Here is a 22,841-nt window from a genome sequence, read left to right as displayed (position 1 = left end):
GTTACTTTGTTTTATGCTGTTCCTAAATACACATAAATTATTACATCAAGCTATTCTGCTGCTCCAGTCGCTGCTGAGTCAGGACAACGATGCTGATGATGTGGTGGACAAGAATGACCTGAATATGCAGAAGGTAACATATTCAAGATTGAATTGTCAGGTATTTTCTGGGGGAAAATGCAATTTGGGGACTCTGATTTTTTTCCCACGAAAAAGACCATTGATTTAGGAAAAACAAATTTAATAAAAATTCTTTGTAATACTTCAAATTTAATACCAATAAAATCATAGTATGATAGTTATATTCTTTGTTAGATCTAATTGAAATATTATTGATATATGATTATCATAAGGCACTTTTTTAAGAACAAATAAAATGCTTCGGGTATGGGTCCGTTTAACAGACCCATAAATACACCCAGGTTTTTTTTTGGCCCGATTTTATAGCCGAAATTCAGCTATGTTCCCAATCCCAAAAAGTATACTTTTTTCCCAAAATGTGACAAAAATTTCCAGATTTCCTAAAAAAAAAAAAAAATTTTTTTTTTAGAAAGAAGTGTCTAATGCGTATTTTATCTCAATTTTACATCAATTACATATAACAAAGTATTATATGATTTTGTTCTTTTAATTTGAATGATTATAAAGAGTTATATCAAATTTAGTATTTCCCTAATCACTGGACTTTTCGTGTGGAAAAAAAGGCTAATTAATTTATTTTCCCAATTACATGAAAATGCCGATAAAATTCCCAATTCCAATGCCATGGGCTATCTTCCCAAAAAGTGGGAAAAAAACCCTGTCACCAGGAAAGCGCCGACTTGTGTAATCCCTGTTTATTAAGAATGCAAAAAAAGATGAGGTTGTATAGAACAGTATGAATTTACATAAGGAAAAATATCCTCTTTAATTGTTTGTTTATTACAAAATCATTGATATTCGTCCATATGAAATGTCGTCGTAAAAAAAACCCGTTTATGGACACAGCAGTTAATTCGTGGATTTTTCAAATGGGAAAAATAAATGAGGTATTTATGTCAGTTATTTTCCGATGTGTTGTGATACATTTGTGGATCAGTCAACTCTTAAAATCAACAAAAAATAATGTCTAACAATTTATAATGATTTTACAGTGTTACTTGTGTATTAAGAATGTAAAAGATGAAGAGAACAAGAATGATATGATTTCACAGAAGGTAAAATGGTGTCTTTTTCTTGTATATCCTTTAAAAACTCGACTTCTTTTTCTTGAGGATCAATAACTAAAAACCTTTTCAGCTCGATGCTTCCCAACTTACTCATAAGAAACCTCATTAACACAACACCTCGAGAATTTATATCATTCCCATGCAGACCTTGAGTTTTTTAAAGTTGTGAGATATTTCATGAAGCTTGGAATGCCTTGGTTGTATAGAGCCTGTTTGCAAGGAGATGTACAGTTTTTAGTATGTATATAGTGTTGCTGTTATTTGTCAAATTTGGGGTCTGAAATCGACCCCGTTTACAATCCTAAAACATTGTATTTTCCCAAACAACTGCCTTAAATTTCCTATTGAAGATAAAGAAAAATAAATGTATCACAATATCAAGTTAATCTCCCTACCCAGCTCTATTACTTGAACCTTATTTCATGTAAATACAATGTTGAAAACGCTTATTCTCGATTATATAGTATTTGTAAGCAAAAAAACCAACAACACAATATCCCAATTTGTGGTCAAAACACCAAGAATTTTCACTATTAGAAGGACTCCGGCCTCATTGCACAAACTTAAGTTAAGTCTGCTTACAGTCTGTTGTTGAGTGTTTTTTCAAGAAACATATGTGCCTATCTCTGGGATAATGGGACTAAATGCATGTGCGTAAAGTGTGGTCCCAGATTAGCCTGTGTTGTCTGTGCAGGGACTAAATGCATGTGCATAAAGTGTGGTCCCAGATTAGCCTGTGTAGTCTGTACAGGGACTAAATGCATGTGCATAAAGTGTGGTCCCAGATTAGCCTGTGTAGTCTGTACAGGGACTAAATGCATGTGCGTAAAGTGTGGTCCCAGATTAGCCTGTGTAGTCTGTACAGGGACTAAATGCATGTGTGTAAAGTGTGGTCCCAGATAAGCCTGTGTAGTCTGCACAGGGACTAAATGCATGTGCGTAAAGTGTGGTCCCAGATTAGCCTGTGTAGTCTGTACAGTGACTAAATGCATGTGTGTAAAGTGTGGTCCCAGATTAGCCTGTGTAGTCTGTACAGGGACTAAATGCATGTGTGTAAAGTGTGGTCCCAGATAAGCCTGTGTAGTCTGTACAGGGACTTAATGCATGTGTGTAAAGTGTGGTCCCAGATTAGCCTGTGTAGTCTGTACAGGGACTAAATGCATGTGTGTAAAGTATGGTCCCAGATTAGCCTGTGTAGTCTGTACGGGGACTAAATGCATGTGCGTAAAGTGTGGTACAGATTAGCCTGTGTAGTCTGCACAGGGACTAAATGCATGTGTGTAAAGTGTAGTCCCAGATTAGCCTGTGTAGTCTGTACAGGGACTAAATGCATGTGTGTAAAGTGTGGTCCCAGATTAGCCTGTGTAGTCTGCACAGGGACTAAATGCATGTGTGTAAAGTGTAGTCCCAGATTAGCATGTGTAGTCTGTACAGGGACTAAATGCATGTGTGTAAAGTGTAGTCCCAGATTAGCCTGTGTAGTCTGCACAGGGACTAAATGCATGTGTGTAAAGTGTAGTCCCAGATTAGCATGGGTAGTCTGTACAGGGACTAAATGCATGTGTGTAAAGTGTAGTCCCAGATTAGCCTGTGTAGTCTGTACAGGGACTTAATGCATGTGTGTAAAGTGTGGTCCCAGATTAGCCTGTGTAGTCTGTACAGGGACTAAATGCATGTGTGTAAAGTGTGGTCCCAGATTAGCCTGTGTAGTCTGTACAGGGACTTAATGCATGTGTGTAAAGTGTGGTCCCAGAATAGCCTGTGTAGTCTGCACAGGGACTAAATGCATGTGCATAAAGTGTGGTCCCAGATAAGCCTGTGTAGTCTGTACAGGGACTAAATGCATGTGCGTAAAGTGTGGTCCCAGATTAGCCTGTGTAGTCTGCACAGGGACTAATTGCATGTGTGTAAAGTGTGGTCCCAGAATAGCCTGTGTAGTCTGCACAGGGACTAAATGCATGTGCGTTAAGTGTGGTCCCAGATTAGCCTGTGTAGTCTGCACATGAAAATCATGGATGTCACTTTCCGCAGTTATGCATTTTTTTGTATATAGGAAGTCTCTTCTTAAAGAAAATGTCAGTCTAGTGGAAAGTGTTGTCCCTGATAAGCCTGTGTGGCTCTATAGGCTAGTACACTTAGTGCACAATTTATTAAGCCCTGTTTTCTCAGAATGAGGCTCAAAGTAAGTCCCCCTACAGTCTGTTACAGAGTTGTACAAGATGATACCAGGTGAGTCTTGTTATGGAAAAAGGGTGCTTAATGCATGTTATGTACCATCCACAGATTAGCCTGTGCAGTGGGCACTCAGAATTATCAGGGATAATGCTTTCCGCTTTTGAAGAAATTTTAGTTTTAAGGGAATTTCTTCCAAACAAAAATCAAGTCTTGGTGGATATTGTCGTCTCAGGTTATAGCCTGTGAGGACTGCGCAGGCTAATGTGGGAGGACATTATATACATTTATTAAGCCCAGTTGTCCCAGAATCAGACTCAAGTTAAGTCTGAATTTAAATTAAAAACAAATAAAATAAATCTAGTCAAACACATTTCTAAAAAACATGTTGATTATGAACTGCAAATTCATTTTTATTTGTGGGACATTAATTAATGTTGATTTTGTGGGCTTACTGACCCATGAAATTAGCTCAAACACATAACAAAATCACCCAGGGCAAATTCCTTTTTTCGAAAATACAAAATCCACGAATTTAAGTGTCCACGAAAAAGTTATTTTTTTTTTAAACCTTGAAGTGTCATGCCAACGAGTATAAATATTTTTCCAGGATCAGGCGTGTAACACTCCAGTCTCCAGCTTGAATTGGTGACTAATATTTTGCTCTGTTTTATTATTCAGGGCCTGTTTTGAAGAGGTATACAATATAAGTCTTGTCTTCAAAGAGCATGATTCAGGGCTATTTTTCCTCCGAATGGCCGTTTTTCACAAATTTGAGAATTTCGTGACTCAAAGTTTCACAATTAAAACAAGTTTGTGACTCAAATTTTGGCAATTTTAAGGAGTTTGCTCCTCATTTGTTCACAACTTTAACAAATTTATAATGAGTGGGCTGAAACACTTCACAAAGATGAGACAAACCAAGCCCTGTTACATGTATATGATTTGTGTTTGAGGGTGTGTGGGTAATATTTTTACTGAAACTTTTATTTTCCCTTAACATATGAAACAAAGCTAACGTTTTCAATTTACTTAGAAAAAATTCATGTCTTGGTATTGGTTACTGTAAAAATTTGGATTTGTGGGCGTCACCAAAGTAAGAGCAAAGTAGTGCTATCAGCTAGAAATAATTAAGGGCAAGTGGCCTGTAACATAATTTTACTCCCAGGTGTATGTGAATACTGAACAGATTGTCTTTCCTTCTTTATAAAGTACACCATAATAGGCGCTTCCTTATATGCTAGCGGAATAATGAAATGAGCACTGAAACTCAACATTTAATTTGTTGGATATTGATTTACTTTGGATATGTTTTCTATTGTGAATTTAAACAGATTTTAACAAGCTAAGACATTTCAAGGCATGGTAAAAAATGTAGGTGTCTTTTTGCAACTTTTGGAAGACATTTTTATTTAGTTTTTGCCTCCCATTTATTGAAACATATATTAAATTAAAACATATATGAATGCTTTGTAAAAGTAAAGTGATTAAAAGAATGGGTACACTCAAACAATATTAAATTTTTAACAATATAATTTTCCACAATATAATTTTCTGCATTCTGCACAGGCTAATAAGGGACAACACTTTCCTCTTCAAAGGTATTTTTAACCAGGTTTTCCGAAGGAAAAAACTGGTTATTAGATTGGCGAATGCGGGCGGGCTGGCTGGCTGGCTGGCTGGCGGGCGGGCTGGCTGGCGGGCTGGCGGAATAAGCTTGTCCGGGCCATAACTATGTCGTTCATTGTCAGATTTTAAAATCATTTGGCACATTTTTTCACCATCATTGGACGGTGTGTCGCGCGAAATAATTACGTCGATATCTCCAAGGTCAAGGTCACACTTTGAGTTCAAAGGTCAAAAATGGCCATAAATGAGCTTGTCCGAGCCATAACTATGTCGTTCATCGTCAGATTTTAAAATCATTTGGCACATTTGTTCACCATCATTGGACGGTGTGTCGCGCGAAATAATTACGTCGATATCTCCAAGGTCAAGGTCACACTTTGAGTTCAAAGGTCAAAAAAGGCCATAAATGAGCTTGTCCTGGCCATAACTATGTCATTCATTGTGAGATTTTAAAATCATTTGGCACATTTGTTCACCATCATGGGACGGTGTGTCCCACGAAAGAATCACGTCAATATCTCCAATGTCAAGGTCGCCACGACTAAAAATAGATTTAAAAAAAAAAACTTACAAAGGGGGTTATTTTTTTTTTGGTCATTTCAAAAGTTCTGTTTGAGTTTTCTCCCTTTATCAGATTTTTTTTTCACAATCAAAACCTGGTTTTGTGACAATTTTGTCCCTTGTTTTGGTTGAAAAGAAGAATCATCTTTTAAAAATTCAGTCTAGTCAGAAAGTTTTTTCCCTGATTAGCTTATGTGGACATGCTAATCTGGGACGACACTTCCTTATATTGACAAGCTGCATATTGACTTATGAAATTACATATCTGAAAGTTAAGAAAAACTATAATTATGAATTTACAGGTTAGTATAGCAATAGCCAAAACTTTTAATGTTTCAATACGAAATGGTTTAATTGTATATATGTTCATGCTATTCAGGACAAGGAACCAATGAAATACCAAATAAGACATGCATGAGAATGAATTTTTGCTGTTGAAAACCTTCACATCTAATCAAGAGGCATAGTTTGTTGTAGATTGTAATATAAACATTTGTTACACATTCATATAACCCACTGTGCTGTTTTCAGGAGAGCACCAGCATTGGTATTGAGCTGGCCCAGCAACAGTACCAGTCCAGCATGCAGGAGATCCAGTCAAGGACGACCCTTCCCCTCCCCTGACCACTAACTCCTCACTTTTGACCTGCAGCCTCAAAGGATCAGCATCGTTGAACAATTCTGTTCTGCAGGAAATTCTCAGCACGTCAAGTTTTCACGGGCTGTTCTCAACAACCGCAATGTCCTGGTTGAGTTTTCCACACTCAAGCCTGAGTAGTTTTGTTAAATATAAGCAGTAGAAATGGTAAAACTAACAGCCAGTGTGCTTGCTCTGGGACATCACATAGAATATCACAGAATACAAAGTTGAATAACTTGTTCCATTCATTATGGGACCAACAGAAATTCAGCAAGAAACAGGGCAAAAAATCAAGGAACAATTGAAGCGATTAATTTAGAAGTGTAGGCTTTCCAAAGTAGATACTTCTGCTGTTGATAGTTTGGGCAGTAATAGCGTGACGGACGTCTCAGTTTGTCCTCTCAGGCGTGTAAACTGTCCAAAGAGAACACGCTTCTGACGCTTTTGCTGACGAAGAAAGGCAGTAATGACTTGGCTGTGAACACCCAGAGCACAATACATCCTTGGGGCATGCCTCAGACGCAAATTCCGCCAAAGATTATAAACAAGGTGCAAAATGTAAACATGTCTAGCTTTGTTACGAGCACTTCCCACTCAGAGCCCATAGGCCTCGTATTGAATCGAGGCTAGAGAAGGCATTGACAAATGACAGCAGTTGTGTTGTGTGGTCCAGTAGGCCCTTCGACTCTCAACCCAACGTTAATCAGAACTCAAACTCAGCCCTTAGCAATATCAGCTCAGCTCCTTGAGCCTCAGGTGAGACCTTACAGTATTATTTATTTTGCCGTAATTGGGGCCAAAATTCAGTCCCACTCCTAGACTCAAAAAGTCTATATTTTCCCATAATTACTAGCTAAAATTTTCAATTCAAGGTTTGCCCCCCAAAAATGTTTTAATAGGTTGCAACATTGAGTTCATTTCCTTATTCAGCTCTATAACTTGAACCTTAGTGCAATTAATATAGATAGCACTTATTCTCAATGTTTAATTTTTTAGCAAAAACAACAACCATTTTCCCAATTTAATTCAAAACAGCATGATTTTTTCCGAATTGTCCCAATTCAAAAATGTTTAAAATAAACTCTCTGCGTAGAGCTGGCCCATAGTTCTTGCACATTTTAGAGTCTTTGATAAGAATAACTTGTTTAATTTGCTTATTTCACTAAGTTTCATTACTATTTTGAAGTTGGAGTTACATAAATTATTTTTTTCACATATAATTGGATATGATTATTATTCAAATTAGCGCCCGGATGTTTTCAAAACAATAGCACTATATTGCTTTCATATCCTTATGCACACAATTTCAGCACCAGTTGCTAGAAGTATCAATTCAAAATCACCTACAGTGAATAGTTTTAACCAGAATAGGCAATAATTACTACTTAAATTATTACAACCCCTGGTTGCAAGATAGAGTGTCATAGACTGTATTCAATATAGACGTTCATCTGTATTTCTGTCTGATCCATAGGCGCTCGATGTCAATGACAATGTTTTATTTTAAATTTATTTATTAATTTATTTTTTAGTTACCCGTTGTTTATTATAATGCATACACATACTAAATTAATAAAAAAAATTCCGACAAAACGTTTGAAAAAAAAAGATAGTTCGACTATGTATGTACAGTTATTGACAAGGTAAATCACTCCCAATTTTCTAAAGCAACGGAAGTGCGTCATTATGCATAATTAAATCGCTTTCACCAGCTCGCTCATTGAAATGCGCGCGCAGGCCGGGAACCTCGCTCTTTATACACAATAACAGCCACTAAACACTATGGGCGCCAGATTTGATTTTTGACGTGCTGATTTTTTTTCTGGAAATCACCATGGCAGACGAAATCAAGTTAAACAATTGGTAAGGAATGATTCATGTGTATGCAATTTACAATATCTTTTGTTGATTGCCCCCATTAATTGAGTGAAACAATAGTTACAAGGATTTATCACATCGTCTTTGGATGTTTCTGTTGAAACTGAAAGTAGATAGAGAAAGAGCGAGGTTTCTGGCCTGCGCGCGCATTTCAATAAGCCAGCGGGGTGACAGCGATTTAATTATTAATGACACACTTCCGTTGTTTAGAAAATGGTGAGTGATTTACCTTGTCAATATATATATGTACATAGTCGAACTATCTTTTTTTTAAGAAGACGTTTTGTCAGAAGATTTTTATTAATTTAGTATGTGTATGCATTATAATAAACAACGGGTAACTAAAAAACAAATAAATAAATAAAACATTGTCATTGACATCGAGCGCCTATTGTCTGATCCATAGATAAAACGTGTGTGATCAAGTACTCATACACTTACAGTATTCATCTCACATCTATTGTTTCTTATTATATGTCATACAGTTGTATTAATTGTCTCACATTTAAAGTTGTTTAGTCTCACATATAAGTCATAAACTGTCACATTAAAAGGTGTGCAGTCTCACACTTTAAGCTGTACAGTGTCACATTTAAAGCTGTATCGTCTCACATTTTCAGTTGCTGAGTATCACATTTAAAATTATGTTGTCTTACATTTAAAGTTGTTTATTATCACATTTAAAGTTGTATATCGCATAATTAAAGGTGTACAGTCTCACATTCTAAATTGCTCAAGTAAGGCCTGGTTTTGATTAAAAAAAAATAAGTATTACACCTTGCTACAAACTGTACTTTACCATGTATTCCTTGAGGTTTAAAACCCCTAACTTTCAATTTCAAGTTGATGCCCATTAAACATTGATACAACGCTATTCTGAGTTGTTATTGGTGAACAATCAATTCCGATATCCTAAATATAAATTTATTGTTGTCAGGACTTGATGCAATCCTTGATTGGTACCCAGCTTAACAACAGGCTCTTTGGTCAGCTGGGCCCAGACGCCCAGAGACACTTCCTGTGCATCGGGGGTAGTTGGCTCTTGGCGCAGGACCTCGGGCAAAATGCTAAACGAATCCTTCCAGCAGGGTGCAGCCAGTCTAAACCTGGAGTTTCAATTTTTCCTGCCTAAGGGCCGAGATTATCTCATCCACAAGGTATATTTGGGCTGTAATTTACCGTGTATAATGTGCAGGTGTGTACTCCTAATTTCATGTGTTGATTAAACTCTATGCTACTAACTTAAACAAATTAAATAACATTACTATGCACTCGTAAATATGCATAATAGCCGCCAATAGCCTTGAGATCTTTGCAGTATATAGTTTTTTTTTAAATCACTATGTTATGAAATGGTGCAGGGGGGGGGGGGTGTAAAGATTTGGCAATGTCTTTAATTACAAGTAACCTCCGTCCTTCATTTTATCCTCCTTATATCCGTTCCACTTTTTTGGTTTTGCACATAACTTAATAAGCTCCAGAGGGATGAACACTGTTTGTATAAAGAGTACATATATAGAAGGCAATATTTGAGCATTTATTTAATCAAACCAACTTCATTGACTTTCAATATAGCAGATGCCATTTCAAAATTCATTGAATTATTTGGTTTACAGGGACACATTTCTGGGAGGCGCTAAGACCATTTTATCTGTTCACAGAGGCTTATACTCACAAGTTCAGGCCCAGAGAGAAATGTCCCCAACTACAACTTTGCCCCTACATCACAATAGGTAAGTGGCAAAAGGAGTCACTGTGGCAAAGCTTTCAAGAGACCCACTCTTAATAGCCTAAGACTTTAGATGCAATCATACTTTAATAAATAGGTTAAACTAAATGCCAACTGTGGTTTCTGCTCTTCCATTAATTGACAAGTTAAAGGATTTCAGTTTAAAAGTTCAGCGACAAACTTTTGTATACAGTTCAGCCAACGCGGCACAAACATAATCCGCGGCTATGCCACGGCCAGATTATTAGTACGCGGCGGCCGAATCGTGTGTTCACACGGCGTATCGCCGTGGCACTCGGCATCGATCGGCGCAACGACGCCGAGTCTGTATTTACCTCGCGTACTTTGGCGGAGTAAATCCGCCGCATACGTACGCGGCGGATCAAGTGAAAAGATATCCACCTACATGTACATACATGTATGTGTAGCGTAGAAACCAAGATTTACGCTGTTTTCATAATTATTATTTTCACGTTTTAATAAGCAATATCTATGACACGTAATGCGCTTTTACAAATTATCGTTGAATTAATTACTCGCAACTGTTAATATTTCGTTTGATTATCAAATTATCATTATTAAATTTGTAATCCGAAACACACTTATGTATTTTAATGCTAACCCGACCTTTGGCAAATTCTAGCGTCAAATAAACAGTGCTAAAATATCCTTTGTTTCATAAAAAGCGCGCAAAAATTATGCAGACATGTAGAACGTCGTTTGGAAAGTGTGGGTGTATTTTGTGTTGTATAAATACATGAACATCACGTCAGGCGTAAATCGCGTGTTCAGTGCAAAAAAAACGCCCCGATTAGGTGTTATTTCATCATCTCTTTAAATAGTAACAAATGCCAAAATGTATTTGATACTTTAAAGGAAATATGGAGAATGTTTGTGTATCGTAAATATTTACCAGCATTTGCTTTAAAACTGGAATATACAGGATTATCGGGTAATTAGTAGCTATATTCACTGTATAATATGAACAAAATAAAACGTGTTTATATACGCATATTCAAACAATAGTTATAATAAGCTGATAATTAACAAAACAACAAATACGTCTTCACCTTCTTGATTATTGATGTGGCTTCAAACTGCTAATTTTCTCAGTTTAAATATGATAGCAAAATCAACATGCAATTAATTTATAAATCCACCATATGCTGGAGCCTTGACCACTTGTACGTGCGAAAACATAATTACGTGACCTTGTTTATGTGTAAAATACATACACTACGGGCGGGAAACAAATTTAATTGGCCAGACACATTAACTACGCTTACATGTATATGCTAATACAATCTGCGCACAATAAATTTATTATGATTTTAATTATTATTATAATTGTTCTTTCAAAATTTGTTAACTACATGTAACTAATAATTTTAAAAATATTTTTTATTTCATGATGCGCATTGACTCGGCATCATGTCGCGGATCGCGGCATGCCTCGACGGACAGATGCGAAGCTTCGCAGCGAAATGCGACTTGCTGCCGCATACTGACGCGGCTTCAACGACTGACGCGGCATTGACTTGTTTCGCCTTGCCGCCGCGGTTCGCGAAATACGTTTGTTCCGCGTTGGCTGTACTGTAGTATATAGAAAAGTGAAGAAAATGCGAAAGTGTCAAGCTTAACCCTCAAATTTGCATTTTAAATTGAACAACTAGAAATATATTAAAACTAAAAACAACAACAACAAACGAGCCATTTATCAGCAGGTACCAACATATCTGGCTCTTAAACTATTTTCAAAAACAGGTTCTACATCAATTGTAATTATGGTTCTAAAACTACCATTGATACAAAAGTGGGGCCAGTGATGTTTGTAGCTTTGCATAACATGATTTTTTGCTTTATTATTTATTGTATATCAGTTTATCAACTTTAATGACCAATTATAACCTATAAATTATGTGATTATAATTATACCCCACAAACGAAGTTTATGGGGTATATAGGATTGAGCTTGTCTGCCGGTCAGTCTGTTGGTCGGTCCGTATTCAGTGTCCGCTCTCTAATTCAAGTGGTTTTCATCCGATCATCACCAAACTTGGTCAGATGTTGTATTTAGACAATGTCTAGTTCAAGTTTGAATATGTATCATGCCGGGCAAAAAACAAGGTCACGGGGTCACTGAGTGCGTTTAAACATTGAGCATGGTGTTCGCTCTCTAATTGAAATAGTTTTTATCCGAGCTTCACCAAACTTGGTCAGAAGTTGTATCTAAATGATGTCTAGGCCAAGTTTGAACATAGGCCATGCCGGGTCAAAAACTAGGTCACGGGGTCACTAAGTGCGTTTTAAACATTTAGCATGGTTTCTGCTATTTTTTGTGAAGAAAACATGCAAAATATTCTGTGTCAATTCAATGCCGCATGTGGGGGTCACTTCTTTGACAAAGCTCTAGTTTTAATAGTTAACAAAAGCACATGATAGTTAAGTGGTGTAAATTGCGTTTTATTGAGTGTATCAGGAATTTCCCATATGGCCAATAATTGACCCAAAAAGACTCAAAAGTGATATGTGCTGCAACACATTTACAGATCTGCTTTAGCTGACTTGAGCACACAATTCTAAAAGCAATTATGATCACACTATGTTAAGCTTGTTACTATGCTTGAAGCCTGATGTTTGATAAAATATTGATTAAACTTGGTCTTATTGGTCCTAGACAATATCTAGGCAATTTCACATCTGGGTCACATGAATCCTTCAACAAGCCTTGTTGTTACAAGATCACATATGTTTAAATCATATGAAATTACTGTTACGTGTAACACTTTAGACGCCACATGTGTTGCTCAATATTGATGAAACTTAATCCAAATGTTTTTATGCAGGGTGGCATATAGCAGTTGAACTGTCCGTCAGTGTGTCAGTATTTGTGTATGTGTGTATGTCAGTGTGTATGTCAGTCAGTCTGTCCGTCTGAAAACTTTAATGGCCATAACTTTTTCAATATTGAAGATAACAACTTGATATTTGGCATGCATGTGTATCTCATGGGGCTGAACATTTTGAGTGGTGAAAGGTGAAGGTCAAGGTCATCCTTCAAGGTAAAATGTCAAATATATGGCGTCTGTCATTCCAAAAACATTAACATTGGCCATAACTTTTTAAATATTGAAGATAGCAACTTGATATTTGGCATGCATGTGTATCTCATGAAGCTGCACATTTTGAGTGGTGGAAGTTTAAGGTCAAGGTTATCCTTCAAGGTCAAAGGTCAAAAAATTAATATAATTTAGCGGCATTCTCATGAAGCTGCACATTTGAGCGGATGAAGTTCAAGGTCAAAGGTAATTTTTTTTTTAATAATTTCAAAGCGGTGTTCTCATTAAGCTGCACATTTTGAGCATTTGGAGTGGTTGAAGTTCAAGGTCAAGGTCATCCTTCAAGGTCAAAGGTAAAAAAAATTCAAAGCGGCATTCTCATCAAGCTGCACAATTTGAGTGGTGGAAGTTCAAGGTCACGGTCATCCTTCAAGGTGAAATTTTTTTATTGTTTTTTTCAAAGCGGTGTTCTCATGAAGCTGGACATTTTGAGTGGTAGTGGAAGTTCAAGGTCAAGGTCATCCTTCAAGGTCAAAGGACAATTTTTTTTTTAATTTTCAAAGCGGCGCAATAGTGGGCATTGTTTTTCTGATGAACACATCTCTTGTTTTTTTGTTTTTTTTATTATGTCTTTCAAATTTTGTTACATGTTGATTTACTTTGGAAATGTTGTCCTGTTTGAATTAAAACATATTTAACAATCAAAGATCTGTAAAGGAATAGTAGAAAAAAAAATTGTTCAACTTTGGGAAGACATTATTGATTGAAACATATATTAACAATAAAACAAATGTGAAAGCAAAGTAAAAGTAAAGTGATTAAACGCATTAGAACAATTAAAATATATGACATTTTTAACAAGATGAGTATCAATTTTTCTAAATGGAAAAAAACTTGATAAAAAGATAAATAAGCTCTGCTGTTGGAAAATGGAGCTTAATGCATTGTTGAACCAGATTAGCCTGTGCATTCCACACAGGCTAATCATTGACACCATTTTTCTCTCAAAGGTGTGTTGGTTGAACAGATAATCCTCTTTAGGAAAATCCAGTCTAGTCAGAAAGTGTCCTCCCTGATTAGCTTATGTTGACTTAACATGCTAATCTGGGACGACACTTTCAGATATTGATGAGCGGCATATTTGCTTATGAAATTACATCTCTGCAAGTAAAGGGAAAATAATTATTATGAATTTACAGGTTAGTATAGCATTAGCCAACACTTTTAATGTTTTAATACGAAATGATTTAGTTGTATTAATGTTTAGGCTATAAAGGACTATGGACCAATGAAACGCCAGATAAGAAATTCAAGGGAATGAAGTTTTGCTAATGAAAACCTGCACAGCCAACCAAGAAGCATAGTTTGTAATAGATTGTAATATAAACATTTATTACAAGTTCATATTACCCACTGTGCTGTTGTTGTTTTTCAGGAGAGCACCAGCATTGATATTGTGTTGGCCCAACAACAGCACCAGTCTGGCATGCATGAGCCCCAGTCCAGGACAACCCTTCCCCTACCCTGATCCATATCTCCTCCCCCAAGACCTCCAGCCTCAAATTCTGAGCACATCCAGTTTTCTTGCACTGTTCTCATCAACCGCAATGTCCACCTCAAGTTATCCACTGTCGAGCCTGAGTAGTTTTGTTTAGCTTGAGTGTCTGAGTGGGAAGAGTGTTACAGACACTAGGAGTTATATCAGTAGTTATGGCAATGCTCAATCAACAGTCAGTTCTTGCTGTTGGACATCACTGTGAATATCACGACGAATAAGAAGTTGAATAACTTGTTCCATACGTTATGGGACAAACACAAATGCAGCCAGGAACGGAACAACAAATCAAGGAACAATTGAAGCGATTAATGAAGAAGTGTAGGCTAGATACTTCTGCTGTTGATAGTTAGGACAGTAGTAGCGTTACGGACCGTCTTGGTTTGTCCTCTCAGGCGTTTAAACTGTCCAAAGGGAACATAAAGCTTTTGACACTGTTGCTGATGAAGAAAGGCAGTAATGACTCGGCTGTGAACACCCAGAGCACAATACATCAATGGGGCATGCCTCAGACGCAAGTTGCGCCCAAGATTTGTTGCGAGCACTTGGCACTCGTATTGAATCGAGGATAGAGATGGCTTTGAAAAATGACAGCAGTTTTGTTATGTCGTCCAGTACGCACTTTGACTCTCAACCGAGTTTGTCAGAACTCGAACTTGGGCCTTAGTAATATCAGCAAGGTAAGCATGTCGTCTCAGCTTCTTGAGCGTCAGATGTTATTCGGTTAAATTTGGGGCCAATAATTCAGCCACAGCCCTAATCTCCAAACATCTATATTTTTTCCATAATAGCTGGCTGTCATTCCCAATTGAAGGTTTTCCAACAAACATTGTGTTTAATAGGTTGCAACATTGAGTGTATTTCCTGATTCATCTCTATAAATTGAACTTTTGTAAAATTAATACATTATATTTAATGGTACTGATTTTCGATTTTTAAGTATTTGTAAGCAAAAAATAAACCCCATTATTCCAATTTTAGGCAAAATATCCAGGTTTTTCCCAATCCAACAGGCTATGACCCAATTTCAAAAATGATTATAATAGACTCAGCACAGAGCTAGCACCTATTTTTATCACATGTGAAGTCTTTTTTAAAAACAAATGGCTTAATTTACTTATTTCACTAATTTGTATTACAATTTTGTAGTAGTTTGTTTTATTAAAAAAAAAATATGGTGTTTATTTCACATATAATTTAATATGATTATTATTTCAATCAGAGCCTGGATGTTTGCAAAATTGCTTTATATCCTGATGATAACACCAGTAACTAGAAGGTCTGTCCTACAAAAGGAGGCCATTTAATGTAGAAATCAATATCACTACTTACCATGGTCTCACATTTTAAGTTTTTTAGACTCTCGTTTAAAGTTGTATTGTCTCACATTTAAAGGCGTATAGTCATACATTTGAAGTTGTACGGTGTCAAATTTAATGGTGTATAGCCTCAGATTAAATGTTTTAAGAAGTCTCACATTTAAAATTGTATAGTCTAACATTTTGAGTTGTACAGTCATTCATGTTTAGTTGTATGGTGGCAAATTTTTAAACGTTGTATTGTCTCACATTTTAAGTTGTTCAGTCTCTTGTTTAAAGTTGTGTAGTCTTTGATTTAAAGGTGTATTGTCATACATTTGATGTTATATTGTGTCAAATTTAAAATTGTTGTGTCTCAGATTTAAAGCTTAAAACAGTCTCACATTTAACATTGTATAGTCTCACATGTTAAATTGTAGTCTCACATTTTCAGTTGTAGAGACGCTCAAACTGAAACAATTTGTTCCAACAGATAGAACAGGCGTTGATTGACTCGTCCGTAAATGTGACTGGCCTTAATATGTTGCTCTCGAATAATGTGAACCTCACCAGAAGAGCTGTCTGCGATTGACGCCATTCAACAACAGTTGTTGTCGGGAATTCCCGGGTTTGGGTTGGTGACTTAGGTGTCGGGACTCGCTTCATCTCTGCATATGGCAGGGTCGCAGCAGCAGCAGCAGCAAGAAGAACAGCAGGTAGTATTTTAGCTGTGGTCTGGGATATGGGGCTTAATGTATGTGCTTAAAAAATCATTCCATAGTAAGCCTGTGCAGACTGCACATACATTTAGTCCTATTTTCCCAGAATGCAACCCATATAGTTCACTTAACATCAGTACTTTTTCTGGCTGATTAAGGAAAAGTTCCTAACATCAAATGTGTATTCTTTGTTTTTAAATTGATTAAACTTGGTTAATAAATAGGAAAGTTTATCTGATATATGTTTATATCCTAGAAATTAGGGCATAGTTTATTTTTTGGTCGAAATTTAGCCCTGAACCAAAATGTTCTGATGACCGCGATTCGAAATGTGCTGATAACTACAGTGTCCTTTCAGAAATTGCTTTCATATTTGATATGCATGTGTATCTGAACAACATCTTTCCATGAGCATATCATTTTTGACCCCTGTGACCTTGACCTTGAACTTGAGGTCAGGGTTCAGGTTTTGAACTCTGCGACCACAATTCGCAAAAGGCTCATTCCTACTGTGTCCGTTCAGATATTGCTTTCTTATTTGGTACACATGTGTATCTTGACAAAACCTTTACATGCACATTAAATTGTTGGACTTGGGGGTCCGCGTTCAGGTTTCGAAATCTGCGACTGTGGTTCAAAAAAAGCTCATAACATCTGTGTCCCTTCAGAAATTGCTTTCATATTTGGTACGCATCTGAATCTGGACAAGACCTTTCCATGCGCATATAAAATTTGTACCCCTGTGACCTTGACCTTGAACTTAGGGTCCACGCTTAGATTGCAAAAATCTATTATGTGGTTATCTCCGCCGTCTGTCCGTCCTGGCCAATATCTTCTCCTACACTGTTAGCACTAGAACCGTACCTTACACGCATAGTAGCTATGAGCATATGTGCGACAGTGTATTATTTGGAATTTTGATCTGACCCCTGGGTCAAAAGTAATGGGGGTTGTGGTGGGGGCCGGGTCAGAGATTTTTACTCATTTCTTTAGGCTATTTTACATTAACTTCTTTATTTCCACACAGATTTACTTCAAATTTATACTGAATATCATTTATGACTAAACAGTCAAGCTCAACTATGCATAGCCCCATAACCAACCCTGGGGCTTCCCTGGGTCAAACATGCGGCATGGGGATACGCGTCAGCCTCTGGCGCGCCATTCCTAGTTTACTTTGTTTTATGCTGTTGAACATTTGTTATTGATTTTAATAACATTTATATAAATGTGTGTGAATCCTAAGTATACATACAAGAAATACATCAAGCTATTCTGCTGCTCCAGTCGCTTCTGAGTCCGGACAAAGATGCTGAGGATGTGGTGGACAAGAATGACCTGAATACGTAGAAGGTAAAATAGATGCTTTATTTGTCAGGTGTTTTCTTTGCCATTTTGGGGGAAAATTGTTTTTTTGGATAGTGAATTTTTTCGCATGAAAAATCAATTGATTTTGGAAAAATAATTTTATATTACACTTTCTAATACTTCAAATTATAATAATAAAATCACATAATGATAGTTCTATACATTTCATGCCCCCAATGGAGGGTATACAGTGATCGGACTGTTTGCGGTTTGTCTGTAAAACTTTGCGTTTTGGTTTTCGAAAAATGCTCATTACTTCTATGTCCCTTCAGAAAGTTATTTCATATTTGGCATGCATGTGTATATGGACAAGGCCTCTTCATATGCACACAAATTTTGACCCCTGTGACCTTGACCTTGAACTTAGGGTCCGGTCCGCGTTTAGGTTTCGAAATCTGCTTTTAGGTTTCGAAAAAAGCTTATAAATTCTATCAAGCTTTTATATGGGGCATAAGTCATTCTAGGGTGACAGCTTTTGTTTTTAGATCTTATTGAAACGTATTTGAGATATAATAAGCTTATGGCAATTATCTAAAAAAAAGGTTTGGTTATGGTTCCGTTTAACAGACCCATCAAAATGCCAGGAAAAGGCCTGCTTGTGCATTTCATATGTATTAAGAATGCAAAAAAGAAATGAGGTGGGAAAGAAAAGTATCAATTTACATGAGGTAAAATATCCTCTGTAATTGATTGTAACTTGTGAATCATTTATTTTTGTCCATATGAACTTTCCTGGTTAAAACAGACTTTCATGGACACATAAGTTGATGCATGGATTTCTCAGTTTGGAAAAAATACATGAGGAATTTGTGTAAGTTATTTTCTAATGTGTTTGTGTTAACTTTGTGGATATGTCAACCCTTAAAATCAACTCAAAATAATGTCCCACTAATAATAATGATTTGACAGTGTACCAGGCTGTGTATTAAGAATGCTAAAGATGAAGTTGACAAGAATGATATGATTTCACATAAAATAAAATGACTTATTTTACTTTAGGATCAATATCTCGACCCTTCTTCAGCTGGATGCTGTCCAAACCTCAGTAACACAGAATTTCAAAATGTGATTCAAAGTAAGCATCATTCTGGGAAAAGGGGTCTTAATGCATTTTTAGTTCCATCCACATATTAGCTTGTGCAGTGCACGATACTTTCTGCTTTTGAGGAGTTTTTTGTTTAAAGGAAATTTCTTCTAAACAAAAATCAATTCTAGGTGAAAATTGTCATCTCAGGTTAGCATTACAAAACACTTTTCGCAAAAAAATGGAATATGAATTTTAAAATCGCTATTATTTGTGGGACATTAATAAATGTTGATTTCATGAATTTACTGATACACAAATTTAGCTCACATACATAACAAAATAACCATTGCAAATTCCTTTTCTGCCAAATTAAAAAATCCACAAATTTACATGTCCAAATCAAAGTCATTTTTTGAAATGCCCGATAATTTTTGCCAACGTATATCAATGAGTTTACAAGATAAGGGTTGTTAAAATCCAGTTTCCAGTTTTATTTGGTGGCTTAAATTTTGCTCTGGGCAAATATCAGATTGGGCAACCCCTTTTTTTCAACCTTTTTTTGCAAAAGTTACCCGTGTGAAAGGGACATGACTTGCGGGGCTATTTTTCCTTGGTACATTATACGGTAAACTAGTTTTGCCAGCTGGTCAGGGCAAATGGCCTGTAACAGAATTTTACTCCCAGCTAGGTGAATGTGAAATTGTGAACAGCCATTTATTTCCTTCTTTATAAAGTACACGTTCAAAGCATTTCCTTGTATGCTAGTGGACTAATAAATAGAGCACTGAAACTGAACATGTCAGCAAACACGCATGTAAAATATTAATTTGATAAGTTTGTGCAATTAAGTTTTATGTAATTAAAACAACCCAAATATTTCCAAATTAAACAAAAATTCTAAGAATTTTCAAAATGTCATTTATAATCACATTTATTATTATCCCCCCCTTCGAAAAAGAGGGGGTATATTGCTTTGCTCATGTCGGTCTGTCGGTCCGTCCACCAGGTGGTTGTCAGACGATAACTCAAGAACGCTTGGGCCTAGGATCATGAAACTTCATAGGTACATTGATCATGACTCGCAGATGACCCCTATTGATTTTGAGGTCACTAGGTCAAAGGTCAAGGTCACGGTGACCCGAAATAGTAAAATGGTTTCTTGATGATAACTCAAGAACGCTTAGGCCTAGGATCATGAAACTTGATAGGTAGATTGATCAGGACTCGCAGATGACCCCTATTGATTTTGAGGTCACTAGGTCAAAGGTCAAGGTCACAGTGACCCGAAATAGTAAAATGGTTTCTGGATGATAACTCAAGAACGCTTAGGTCTAGGATCATGAAACTTGATAGGTAGATTGATCATGACTAGCAGATGACCCCTATTGATTTTCAGGTCACTAGGTCAAAGGTCAAGGTCACGATGACCCGAAATAGTAAAATGGTTTCTTGATGATAACTCAAGAACGCTTAGGCCTAGGATCATGAAACTTGATAGGTAGATTGATCATGACTCGCAGATGACCCCTATTGATTTTGAGGTCACTAGGTCAAAGGTCAAGGTCACAGTGACCCGAAATAATAAAATGGTTTCTGGATGATAACTCAAGAACGCTTAGGTCTAGGATCATGAAACTTGATAGGTAGATTGATCATGACTAGCAGATGACCCCTATTGATTTTCAGGTCACTAGGTCAAAGGTCAAGGTCACGATGACCCGAAATAGTAAAATGGTTTCCGGATGATAACTGAAGAACACTTATTCCTAGGATCATGAAACTTGATAGGAAGAATGATCATGACTCGCAGATGACCCCTATTGATTTTCAGGTCACTAGGTCAAAGGTCAAGGTCACGGTGACCCGAAATAGTAAAATGGTGTACGAATGATAACTCAAGAATGCTTATGGCTAGGATCATGAAACTTCATAGGTACATTGATCATGACTGGCAGATGACCCCTATTGATTTTCAGGTCACTAGGTCAAAGGTCAAGGTCACAGTGACAAAAAACATATTCACACGATGGCTCTCACTTCAACGAAGAGCCCATATGGGGGGCATGCCTGTTTTACAAACAGCCCTTATTCCCGATTGATGTGGTAAAAGTACTTTATCCAATTTGGACAAAAAAAATGGCTGATATATTACTAAATTAAATGTACGTGTTCAAAAGACTGACTGGGCCAACATATTTTATATTGGTTTGCTCAACGTTACAGCAACTGCTCAGCACAGAAGACGACTGTCTGGTGAAAGGCTCAGCCGTATCAAAGTTCAGTGATGTTGGGGGACGTTGCTGTTCCATGTCTGGGGATCGCATCATGAAGGACATTTTAGCTGACACTTACAAGGGAGAGAACTCTAGGTCTGCACCAAAAGTGAGTTGTTGACCTTAAGTAACTGTTTAATTACAAAGGATAGAACTGTAGATCTGCACAAACAGTAAGTTGTTGCCCTTTAGTTACTGTCTAATTATGTCTACCACTGTTTGTTATGCCCTCCTTCGAAGAAGAGGGGGTATTTTGCTTTGCTCATGTCGGTCGGTCGGTCCGTCCACCAGGTGGTTGTCAGACAATAACTCATGAACGCTTGGGCCTAGGATCATGAAACTTCATAGGTACATTGATCACGACTCGCAGATGACCCCTATTGATTTTGAGGTCACTAGGTCAAAGGGTCAAGGTCACGGTGACCTGAAATAGTAAAATGGTTTTTGAATGATAACTCAAGAACGCATACGCCTAGGATCATGAAACTTCATGGGTAGATTGATCATGACAGATGCCCCCTATTGATTTTGAGGTCACATGGTCAAAGGTCAAGGTCACGGTGACCCGAAATAGTAAAATGGTTTCCGGATGATAACTCAAGAATGCATACGCCTAGGATCATGAAACTGCATGGGTAGATTGATCATGACTGGCAGATGACCCCTATAGATTTTGAGGTCACTGGGTCAAAGGTCAAGGTCACGGTGACCCGAAATAGTAAAATGGTTTTCGGATGATAACTCAAGAACGCATATGCCTAGGATCATGAAACTTCACAGGTAGATTGATCATGACTCGCAGATGACCCCTATTGATTTTGAGGTCACAAGGTGAAAGGTCAAGGTCACGGTGACCCGAAATAGTAAAATGGTTTTTGGATGATAACTCAAGAACGCTTTTGCCTAGGATCATGACACTTCATAGGTACATTGATCGTGACTCACAGATGACCCATATTGATTTTCAGGTCACTAGGTCAAAGGTCAAGGTCACAGTGACAAAAAACGTATCACACAATGGCTGCCACTACAACGGACAGCCCATATTTTGTATATTTTGTACATTAAATATTGTGTTAATGTTTAATTTTGTTGATTAATACAAATATAAGCAGGACAGGGGAGGTAATACACTATTATATCTACCTATATACAGGGGAAACAAATGCAATAAGTTTAAATTTATTGTTACAGCATTTGCCTAACTGCATTTTTGTAATGCATACTACTACTACTACTACTACTACTACTACTAGTGCTGTTGCAGCTGCTGCTGCTGCAGCTGCTGCTGCTGCTACTGCTGCTACTACTACTACTACTACTTCTACTACTACTACTACTACTACTTCTACTACTACTACTACTACTTCTACTTTTACTACTACTACTACTACTACTTCTACTACTACTACTACTACTACTACTACTACTACTACTACTACTACTGCTACTATTATTTCTTCTGCTGCTACCACCACCACCACCACCACCACCATTCACAGTGACAAAAACGTATTTACACAATGGCTGCTACTACAACTTTTGGCCCATATAGGGGGCATGCATGTTTTACAAACAGCCCTTGTTTGTTGTTAATATGCAGGAAAGAAATGGCAAAAAATATAAATGACCCGTGCTGTGGTAAAATGGGGCTTAATGCATGTGCTCAAATTGTTATCCCATATAAGTCTGCACAGTCCGCACAGACTAATAGGGACAACTCTT

The 22,841-nt window shown here is 37.1% G+C and overlaps 1 protein-coding gene across 1 annotated transcript in view; it reads left to right on the top strand.

Annotated features, from left to right (window-relative positions):
• LOC127840126 (uncharacterized) overlaps positions 1 to 22,841 on the top strand; it is a 58,477-nt gene that overhangs the window by 13,160 nt on the left and 22,476 nt on the right. The window contains exons 4-11 of the mRNA XM_052368602.1: positions 68 to 133; positions 6,102 to 6,966; positions 9,026 to 9,245; positions 9,750 to 9,821; positions 14,312 to 15,111; positions 16,184 to 16,445; positions 17,736 to 17,801; positions 21,067 to 21,225. The gene's annotated coding sequence lies outside the window, so the exon portion shown is untranslated. The remainder of the gene's footprint in view (positions 1 to 67; positions 134 to 6,101; positions 6,967 to 9,025; positions 9,246 to 9,749; positions 9,822 to 14,311; positions 15,112 to 16,183; positions 16,446 to 17,735; positions 17,802 to 21,066; positions 21,226 to 22,841) is intronic.

The sequence above is a fragment of the Dreissena polymorpha genome, chromosome 7 (genome assembly GCF_020536995.1).
Source record: "Dreissena polymorpha isolate Duluth1 chromosome 7, UMN_Dpol_1.0, whole genome shotgun sequence".
Lineage (NCBI taxonomy): Eukaryota > Metazoa > Mollusca > Bivalvia > Myida > Dreissenidae > Dreissena > Dreissena polymorpha.
The sequence above is the reverse complement of the archived record's forward strand: the minus strand, read 5'-3'. Positions and strand labels throughout refer to the sequence as shown.